Source organism: Leptonychotes weddellii, chromosome 9, assembly GCF_054177405.1.
Source record: "Leptonychotes weddellii isolate Sample4059 chromosome 9, ASM5417740v2, whole genome shotgun sequence".
In the NCBI taxonomy this organism is placed as follows: Eukaryota; Metazoa; Chordata; class Mammalia; order Carnivora; family Phocidae; genus Leptonychotes; species Leptonychotes weddellii.
In genome coordinates this window covers 90,588,099-90,599,522 of record NC_138377.1, presented here as the reverse complement: position 1 = coordinate 90,599,522, position 11,424 = coordinate 90,588,099, and positions in this window count along the sequence as shown.

Here is an 11,424-nt window from a genome sequence, read left to right as displayed (position 1 = left end):
TGAGACACTGGGCAAATTAGTTAACGTGTTTCAGCAGCCAGAGGATTATTGTGAGGACTAGAGGGGTAAGGTACTTAGCCCAGTGCCTGGTACACAGTCAAATCTCAGTAAGTGTCAGCTGCTGTGATTACTAATAACACGCTTCACTTCTTTAATTGTCGAACATAATAAGCAACAGTACTGATCATAACAACTTGATGACTGAATAACTCGATGGATGAATGCTTATTTCTTTCTCTTTCATTCCCTCAATGGGGCCATTGACAAAGACCAGTATGCTACCTTTATGGAAAACTGTCTTGGGTCATGAGGGACCTCGTTTCTTGCAAAGCTTCTCCTTTTCTGGAAAGCCTTCTCCCCACTTGGGCAAAGTTTGGAGTATCTGAACTTTCCTTTCTTCAATCAGGTCAGGCGATCCTGTGCAGGGTGGAACCAACACCAAAGGCCAAGGAATGGGCTCCAACACCCCAACTCATTAATATCGTCAGCATCCTAACAAATGGGAGGCTGGAGAGCCAGACAGAGCAGCCACTTGGTCACAATGCGGGGGTCTGCCCCGGGGCCCTGCGCACATTGAGCGGACGGGCACAAGTGCCATCCATATTTCTTTGCACAGCCCCGGCCCCCACCTCCCATGTCAGCCTGCTGAGCAGTCTTGGCTGTGGTTCTCGTACTTCACAGAGATTTATTCCTCAAGACTGACCTACATGGACGTATGTATCTAAATTCACAAAAGCTTGAGTTTGATGGCAAGCAACAAAAGGTCAGAGGAAAAGCAGGCAAGGCGTTTAAATCAAAATGATGAAACTGGGTAATTTCATTAGCAACAGTTGTATTTACTGGAAGTCACAGATGGTGCAGTTTAGCTCATAGCCAAGTTTTTAGGACAAAATAAGAATGAAGAAAGAAATATTTCAAGGGAGAGGTGGTTAAAAATTAAATAGGCACCAGATGGCTCAAGATTGTCCTTCCTATAAATTTGGTGAACGAAGGCATGCTGAATCCAAAGGCTTTCTGAATGGGATTAGAACTTGAAAAGGGACTTTAACAATATATAAATAAGGCCTTTAAAAGAGGGAGATATCAAGTTTGAAATTTATTGAGTGGAGGTGACAGTTAATTATATAAGCCATTTTACATTTCATTGATTTATTTAGCATTTATTGAGAACCTACTGTATGCTAGGTCTTTTTTTTTTTTTTTAATGTCTAGCGATGATATAAAGGAAGGTTATATTTTCCTGGAATGTCAGAAAACCTCTCGCTTAGGCTAAGTAAGAGAGGGCAAACATGGCTTTGAAATGCATTTGGCTACGGGGACACACTTGTTTCTCCTCTGGTGAATTTGGTGAGAAATACTTCAGTGATTTCACACCTTCAGAGATTAAAACCTAAACTCTACCATGCACAGAGCCATTCAGGAGCCATTTGACATCTCTGGACTTGGAGTTCTCCAAGCTTCTATGTGTCAGATCGTTTGAGGGACCTACATTTCACCAAGCAACCCCACTGATGCTATTGTACTACTAAGGATGAGAACCACTGTTCTAGACTATTCTCTTACCTGTTGTCATCATATCTTCCATTCAGTGTGCTGAGAGCTAGTTGCCACTCCCTGAACTCCCATGTCTCATGCCCTACACCTTTGCATGTGGTATCCCCAAAAGCACTTTGCTATTTTGTTCTCACATTCACCCCTTCCCTACCCCAAGTCTCAGTTTAAGAACACATCTTCTCTGGAAACACCTTTCTTGCTACCAGAGGGCAGACCATGTAGAGCCATTGTATTAAGAACTTGGACTGGTACTCTGGGTGGTTTTGAGTAGAGGAGAAGCAAGATATGACATGAGTTTAGGAGGCTCATTCTGAGAGTGTTAGTACTCATAATGATAAAGTGGCTTTTATTGGACTAACCCTCCTGCTGATATAAACTATGGACAATATATGGAACAATTGTTTAAAGGCACTGGAAAGAAATACATAGCAGGCAGAAGCTGGAGGGGGACTTGACATTTGAAATAAGGGAAGGATATTGAGCAAGGCCCTTATCTTAACGCTTTTCTCTTGAGGGCACTTCCCAGTCTGTGCAGGGTGTAGTGGGGAAGCTCAAGTGGAAAGCCCTACTGATACTGGCTATCAGGGCTGCCAGAGCAATGGGTAATCGAGGCAGGAATATTGAAACGTGGTGGCCATCAAAAGCTGTGTACAAGCTTCCCTCAATTCCTTGGCTGCCCCCTGAATTGTGCATACAGAGTGAGATTCCAGGACCCCAGAGGAAAAATGACAGATCATGACGAGGGCTCAGTAGAGATTTCTGCCTTTGTAGGGAGACAGTTTGGCATTGAATCCTGCCAAGACATAGAGGGACTGGGTAAACACCCTGAGCTTATCATTAAAACCCCAGGAAGACCACACGTTATAGTAAAAGATCACATTTTAGAACTAAGGTACTGATACAGACCTGCCCTAACAAAGCCTAAAACCAAGCTTCCACTAGTTCAAGGTGATCCCCTGGTAATTTAGATGTCTGCAGAGACAAAACTCAGCACTCTTCAGAGGAAGCTCTACGATATATTCTTCACAATGCCTATATACTTTTAATGATAGAATTCCCTAGGTAGAAGAGGCTGGGAATATATACATTTTAAGATTTTATATCCTTTACCTGTTTGTTTGATTTCTACCCATTGGGAAAAAATCTCTATCCTTAAATTATTTCAAATTAAGTAATACCCTACTGTAAATACTTTTGATTGTCAGGGTCCTGAGGTACTCCGTGACATTTTCAGTGTTACTCTTTGGTGTAGTTGGAAGCTGGCTACTTATCTTTAGGTCACTATGCACATTTTTTCCACAGCTCTAGCTCTGTTTCCCTTTGCGGGCTCTGACACTGCTCTGTATTAATTCTTGCTAATTTCATTAGCGACATATGTGATGTTTCCAATATTTTGGCCTCCCAGTTCCTTGAGCTCTTCTTGCCAATGATTCTGTTTTACAAATTCAGCCACTCACTTTCAAGGTGAAACCCTAAACCTTCTCATTCCTAGTAACTGCAGTGCCTCCAACCACCTCCGTTCCAAATTTCCATCTCTTTGACTTCTACCTTCTCTCTGACTTACTTCCTTTCCTGTGCCAGCTCCAACCACCCTTCGCCTGTTAGCCATTGATCCACTGACGTTATGTCTCTCTCTCACTTTCCGGAAGCCTCCTCTTCTGGCCTTACCATTTCCATTCCTATGCGTACTGCCGCCTCCCTTGCCTCTCTCCCACTTCTACCTTCTGGCTTGATTAACCACAAACCTGATGAAATCCAGCCGTGTGTCCCCCAGAGTCCTGTGCCTTCGCATGTGGGGCCAAACACAAAACCGAGGTGAGGGCTTAAACAGAGCTCTCTGGGCTGTTCTCTCTCCTCCCCTCTGTGACAGTTGTTCTCACTTTCTCCTTTCTCCTCAAAGCTCCCAAATCTCTTTCTTGTTCTTCCATCGGACCTTGCCTCCTATGTCACTGAAAAAAAAACACAAAAAACCAAACAACTTTAAGAAAGAAGGGACCAGGGCGCCTGGGTGGCTCAGTCGGTTGAGCGACTGCCTTCGGCTCAGGTCATGATCCCAGGGTCCTGGGATCGAGCCCTGCATCGGGCTCCCTGCTCTGCAGGAAGCCTGCTTCTCCCTCTCCCTCTCCCCCTGCTTGTGTTCCCTCTCTCGCTGTGTCTCTCTCTGTCAAATAAATAAATAAAATCTTTAAAAAAAAAAAAAAAGAAAGAAGGGACCAGCCAAGAAATTCCACTGACTCACCAGCACATCTCCCCCCAACCCCTTCCATCCTGTGCCATTTCGTCTGCCCCCTGCTATGGTTGAAAACCCGAGAGGTCCTACCCCTCCAATCAGGCACTGCCCCTCAAGGGTACTGCTCCAGCACGTCTCTCTTTTCCCTCTTAGAACATCAACTGTTTCTCTCTCCACTGGATCATTCCCAACAGCATACAGATCTATCTTAAAAATTAAAACTCTTTGACTCCACGTTCCCCTTTAACAACTGCCCTGTCACTCCTCATTACAGCCACTCTCCTCAAAAGTGCTGTCTCTGGTTGCTGCCCAGTGTAACTCTTGAACTCTTTCATCTTTGCAGTGTCTCAGGATCATATAGGACGTGGTTCAGTAGAGGGGTATATTGTCTTTTTATTTTTTCTTTAAGCAACACTGTATTTCAGTGGAGTTATGGATAATCATGATTTTCTTCCTTTTACTTATTTGTTCTTTCTAAATTTTCTATGATGAATATGCAATACTTTGGTTAAAGTGGGAAACAATAAAATTATATAAAAAGAAACACCATATTTTATGAATAATTTACAATCAATTTTTATAGCGAAAATTGGCAGTGGGTTGGAGTGGAATGGGCATTGGGCCTGGGGCCAGTTCTACTCTTGACTTGCTCTTGAGAAGCCACTTAAATTCTCTGAATTTTAGATTCCTCAGCTGTGAAGGGAAGAAACTGCCATTTTCTCAGCCTTCCTTTCAACAGTGCTGTGAAGATCTTAAAAGAAAATAGATGTGAATATGTTTTGGGGGACTACACAAATGTCAGCTCTTAGTACCCCTTACCCAGACATTTACTGTGAGTTACATGGATGACATCTTCCTTGCACTAATGAGAAAACAGGGATAATGAGATGAGGCAGGCTTAAAGCCACATCAGGGGTGAGCACTAAGAAGATCAGGTTTTGATGCTTCTGGGCCAGATTTTTCCCTGCATCCCAATTTCTTCATTTATCCCATTTCCAAAATATCCAGCAAGATGGAGTCATCTTCTCTCCATCAAAAATGGCTGTAAGGGTTGCTGACAAGAAGGGGTACTGTGAAGGCGTCTTGGACCACCAGATGCTATGGAGGTATTGACTGAACGTCCTTGGGTTTTTAACATGTTAGAGAGGATACTCCTTAACCATATGGAACCTTCACAGAGATTGGTCTGATAGTTTCATTGCATGCCAATCTCATGATCTGGAATTGACAACACCAGGGCCTGCTTGTGTGTAGGTGCTCTGACTCATGTGCATGTGGAATGTGAAGCATTTGTATCAACTGTTTGACTCCTACTGTTTTCTCTGTTTTCTTCACCTGACTTAGTTTGGAGTTCTAGTAAGTAGGGTAGGGAAACCTTGCTGATATCTCAGAGGGAATAGATTTGGTGCATCCCCAGGTCTGACCCATTCCCAATGTTAATCACCTGCTGAATGAAGAAGTACTTCCCTTTTTACTTGTCCTCAAATTTAGCCCTTGATCTCCTAGTCCCCGAGATGTGGTGAAAGAGCTCCTATTTTCACTGGGGCAAGTAATTGGTAAGGCACTGAACTGACAAATGATTTCCTTCACTGCCCAGCCCTCTATGTTTTGAGCCAGAGGCTCCCAGTTCCCAGGAGGCTGTTTCTCCCTGCTTTCCACCAATCACCTTCCCTATCCTTCACAAAGAAGCAAATAGTGTTTCCTGAATGTTTACTTGGTGCCAGGGATATTCATATACTTTGCTCTCTTTAGTCATCAGGACAGCCTTTTAAGGTACATATTAACCCAGTTAACTGAAACTCTCTGCCCCCCACCCCCTCCCCCCCAGCCACGTAGAGATGTAGAGATGAACTGAAGCTCAGAAAATAAGCCATGAGGCTGGGATTTGAAGTAAACTCTCTGTAATTCTAGCGCAGAACTTTTTCTGCCATCCCAAGTGTTTTCTTCAAGGCTTTTCCTCTTTAAAGTTTTCCTTGACAACCCCTCCCTCTTTACCCACCAAAATGAGAGGAATTATTTGATCCCATGCTTCCCCAACCTTCATCTTTCCCTGTGGAAGAACACATATATTTTTAATTTTGTCCTTGAGTATGCTGGGATGCTGACCAAATCCATCCAGACAGGGACACTTGGAGCTGCTTCACACTCAACAGAGGAGTTTCCTGGGGGAGGAGAAGGGCTCCACCCAAAAGGCTTAGAAATGACATGTTGGTTTTCTTGATAATTGGATTGTTAGAGTTTTCAGGGAAAGAGTCTGAATCCAGAGAAGCACAATCTAAATGTAAATGAATGTTTACATGGGTATTTGGAGGGACTCTGGGGTTGGAATACTGATGTGGTGGTGCTTCATAACGTGCAGGGAGCTGATTTTTGCAGGCCAGGGGTGGGAAATTACCCCTCCTCCTCCTATTCCCGTCTCGATAGAGAGAAATGGATCTGCTCTGGCTTCAGGGCCTCACAGAGCCTGTTTAAGCCATGTTGTCAATCAGTTGATGAAAACACAATAATGGAAAAACACTTATGGAGCTATAAAAGGAGCTACAGAAATGGCCCCAGCCTCTCAGTAGTTACAGTCCAACCAGATTGCCCTTAGGGAATCTGTCTTGTCTACCAATCGACCATCTCCTTTGTCCTTGACCTCCCTGCTGCACTTCACACGGTGGATGGCTGCTCTTCCTCATCTGCTCAGCTCTCAGGGAGCGCAGGACTCAAGGCTTGAGCTTTTGCTCTTAGTTCTGCTTTCTGTCCCCCAGACAGCTCATCTGCCCTCTTTGCCCTGTTGACCCCCCTCTACTGATTGTTCTTCCCCACGTTTGGACTCATGGGTACAGCATCCTCCCAGCAAGTGCTCAGATCCTATTCTCAAGAATGACCTGTCTCCTTGCAGGTAGAGAGCATAGTTAATGCTACTGTATGCCTGCGAGGGCAGAGCCCATAGTAGATGTTCAGAAACTGTTTTGTAATTCCTGCACACAAAATCAAACACAGCATTCAGCTTTCAACAGATACGTAATGAATGTGGATGTAATGCATACTTTTACAATTCATACAAGAAAACAGATAGCATGTGGAATCATGTGGTCCCTCCTCCATCCTACCCTCTACCAGGCTAAAGGATATGTGAAGACAAGAGAAGATTTTCTCTTAGATGGGGAGTAAGTGTATGATTAAGAATACTGTTTGTTCCCTCTGTTCAGTTAATTCGCTTCAAAACTATTTATTGAGCCTCTACTATGTCCCAGACAGGCCGTGTGCTAGGTGCTAAAATGTGATTATAACTTGCTGTGCTCTCTGGGAGATCACAGTCTGGAAGAAGAGACAGACAAGTACAGGAGGTTTGCAGTGCGGCACGACGGGTTGGCTCGGTATGGGCAGATGGGGCTGTTGGGAGGCAGGGAAGACTGTCAGAAAAGCATTCTAAGGAACAGGAATATCTGAGTTTTGTTGAAAAGGCTAAATAGAAATGTGCTAGGCAAGAAGAAGGAGGGAGCATGGCAGGCAGAGAGCGCTGTCTAGGCAGAGGCTGGGATGAGCTAAGACAACAGTGTGGGAGGCCTGTGAGTGGCTTATCACTGGGGCATTACTGAAGTGTCAGGGAGAATGGCGAGGAATAGGGGGCAGAGAGAAGAAAAAGACCCAGAGGGCCCCCCACCTGCGGCCTATTCTGAGGCCATGCAGAGCAAGTGGAGGGCTACGGCAGAGGAGAGGCATGGCCCTGAGCAGCTGTAAAAACATAGACAGGAGCAGGGTGGGGCCGCAGGCCCAGAGACCAGTTCTAAGCCTATTGAAACAGTCCAGAAGAGAGAAGATGAAGGGGGAGAGAGGAGAGAGATGTGAGAGGTGCATTTTTGCCACAAAAATGAGGACAAGGGAGATAGTGAGACAGCAATCCTGTAGAATTACTCCATGTCCCTCCAACCCTCTATTGCAAGGAACAGTGTTTGATGCATTATAGACTCTTAATAAATGTGGGAATGAATGACTAATCCCAAGTAGTGATGTAATTCCTCTAATTGGTTAAAATTAAAAAGCAAACAAACAAAACCCCCAAGTAGCTGGGTCTGGAAAGTATGGGTGGAACAGTATTAGCAGATTTACTCAAGACATCTGTCACTTGCAGACTCTAGAGGAATTAGGACCAGGCACAGTTTGATTAACTAAGATCCGACTGACTAATTGAGAGTAGAGTATATGGCCTTGAATGATGCCTTCGAATTATCCAAGATCTGATTTTCTTATCTATCTTTGTGATGGAGAATATGGTATTTTCCAAACAGACATGTTGTGAAGATCAAGGGAGAAAATTTTGCCACCTATAAGGGCCATAAAATGTTACTGTTGATTAAGGATTCCTCAGGTTCGTGAATTGGGCACTGATCAACAGGGCTGATCTTGGAGAGTCAGCCAGCTGCTAAGAAAGCGTTTTCTTTGTCCCGCCCTGGCTGGTCCTCTTGGAGAGGCCAGTGCCCTAGAAGCCAATATCCACCACCTTCTTCTCTGCTCTGGTGCTCTTGTTTCTGCATTTGTTTTTCTTCCTGCACCTGCCGTAGGCTGCCCTTGCCTGGTGCCCACTTCATGGTGGCACCCAAGATGATGTCATCCCTTGTTCTGCTCAAACACTAACCCCTTCTAGATAAACAAGTATGGCCGTGAGCCCCTCAGCAGCAGCAGGTCACTGGAGAGGTACTGACAGTACTGGGGAGGTGGCAGGATCCTAGTGGTAGAGTGTGGCCCGGGATGGGGTTGGGTAGAAGGCAGGTGCACTAAGGGTTCTCTCCCACATAAGCATGCTGAGGTAGGAAAGTGTGTGTGTGTGTGTGTGTGTTAGTGTGTCTGGGGTGGGGGGTGGCCAGTACTCAAAAAATATGCCATCGTGACAGAGCAGGTGAAACCAGCTGAAGTTTAGATGGTGTGTGGGTTTGCACAGCCCCTCCCCTTCTGTTCCATCACATAGTCCTGACGATATCTGGGTGAGGTGGGTCTGTTGCTCCTGTTTGTCCAAAGAAGAAAATGAGGCTCTCAGTGACTTGCCCAAGCTGCCCTAACTGGTGGCTGGAAGGGTGTGAGCCCAGAAAGAGCTTTCTGACCCCTTGTGCTTTTATTCCTTCGCTGTCTTTGGCAGATGAACCTGGATGTGGTACTAGTTTTTGTGGCAAGCTACATTTGGTAGGAATGTATGAAGAAAACTTCAAAAAGTTAACATTCTTTCTGACACAAAAGTCCTAAGTGCTTATTGTAGAAACTTAAAATGCAGAAAAATCTAAAGACAAGCCACAAATCATTGAGGATGTTGCCATTCAGGGACAAACACTATTAGCATTTACTGCATTTCCTATAGTCTTTCTTCTGTGATTATCTTATGTATAGTGGAGATTGCAATTTACATGCAATTATTCCTACTTTCCACTTAACCTTATACCACAAGCATTTTCCCATATCATTAAAACCCTTATAACTGTGATTTTTATTGGCTTCATAATATTCCTTTATATGTCCATGCCCTAATTGACAAAAGCATTCTCTATTCATTCACTTAGTTTAGGGAAGAGTTACACTTTGATTCATTCCTCAGGTCCCATAGACACCAAAGCAGCATCCCAACCAACACCGTGTTTCAGAAATTTGACTTGCTTCAGAGATTCTCCGTCTTCTGGGTTGAAACAGTTTGTCTCTAAAGAAGCCAACCACTTATTTATTTAAAACACAATAAACACATCCTCCAATGAGAACATAAGTTCTCCACTGGATGGAGGGAGGTGACATGAAAGTCCCTACTCTTGAGGAGTTTGCATTATTACATGGCCTAGAAAAACTCCAGCACATGAACCGAGCAATGCAGGGCAGATGCTCCTTGCCAGCCACGGTACTCACCGTCAGACTGCCCAAGCAGTAGGTTTGCAGAGACAGAGCCGTGGCTATCCAAACAGCACGTGGCTTTCTTACCCTCTCTTATATTGCCCTTCACAAACAGGTCTCGACGTCACAGGTTTACTCGCCAAGAGTGAGTTATGTGCTCAGTGATTCATTTGGCAGGCCGTGCCTGGCAACTTCTGTGATGTTTGTGCTCTTACGCTGAAGAGCCCGGGTATAGATATCAACTACTACTAATATGTATGGAGTGTTTTGTGTGTCTCTAGCCCCATGAAGCACTACAGAAGAGCCTCTTTATCCTCCTTATACATGAAGGCAGTATACCATAGGGGCCAAAGACCCACCAGCTAGGGTCAAGCTGTTTGCTCACAGTGTGACTATAGACAAAATGTTTTACCTACTTGTGTTTCTCTTTCCTTCACTGTAGAATGGAGATAGAAAAATGTCTACCTCATAGGGTTGCTGAAAGGATTAGCTAAGTGAAGAGAGGTGAAGCATTTAGCCTAGTGACTGATGCATAGTAAGTATGCGACAAACGTGAACTCTTATTACTTAAACCTCCCAAGAAACGTCCCAGTTGATTCTATTTTTATTTCTATTTCATGGAGGCTCAAATTGAGGCACAGAGAGGTTAGGTGCCTTGCCCAGGGTCACACAGACAGAGTAGGAATCCTGACAACTGGACTCCAGAGACCACACTCCAATTACCATGCTATAATACCCTGAAGGAATTTTCCATCAGGAAAGGAGAGTCCTGTAGAGTAAAGCAGAGCGCACTAACTTTTGTATGTGGTCAGGGTTTCAAAGATGAAAGCAGAGCCTGAAAAGGGAAGAGAGAGCTACAGATGTTTGTTTGCCAGGGACCCAGGCGATGTTAAAAAGAATCCCTGTTGGAAATCAGGGTAGCCAGCTGTTCTTAGAAGGGGAGAAGGTTGGGAAACTTAAAATATTTCTGGCTGCAACAATATGGCCCCCAGGCTGCTGGCTTCTGTGCTGATGATTCAGATTTGGCGAAAGCAATCACTGTCCCTGCCCCGGTGTTCTGGCGCAGACAGGGGACCCTCAGTGGGGATGCGCGCCTGGGCGGAAGGATTCACAGGGAACTTGATTTTGTTTCCGTCTTTTTTTTTTCTTCTTTTTTTAAATCTCTAAGTTGAAGAATTGTACCCTCTGGTTTCAGCCTCCTCTTTTCCTCTCCACTGATAGGAATATGGTGTGGTATCTATTTGCCTGTTTACTTTTGTAGGACCCAAATGATACCATACCAACCTTAGGGTTCTCAACTTGCTCTTTTCACTCATTTTGTGTTGCTGCAATCTGTCGGTGTCAATACGGATCTCTCTAGTCTCTTAATTTTAACTGCTGCATCATAGGTCATCTGGTGAATTCTCTGTGATGTGTCCATTTCCTTACTGATGGGCGTTTCCATTTTGTGGATATTGGCCATTTCAAATAGTATTGCAGTGAGCATTTTTGTACCGTTCTCCGTGTAAAAATGGGGCAGGATTTCTGGTTTGGGTATCAAGCTATCATAAAATGAATAGCATAATTTTTCATTTTCCCCCCCACTTGCCTGAAACTGGATAATATAAGGATTATATGTGACATTTTGTTTTTGTTTTTTTCTTTGAGGGTTTGATAAAACTCACTTGTAAACCATTTGGATGGGTTTTCTTTTGGAGGAATGATGATATTGGAAGATATTTGACTAGAAATGGAATTGCTGAACTAGAAGATAGGCACATTTTTAACTGCTAAATTCCTTTCCT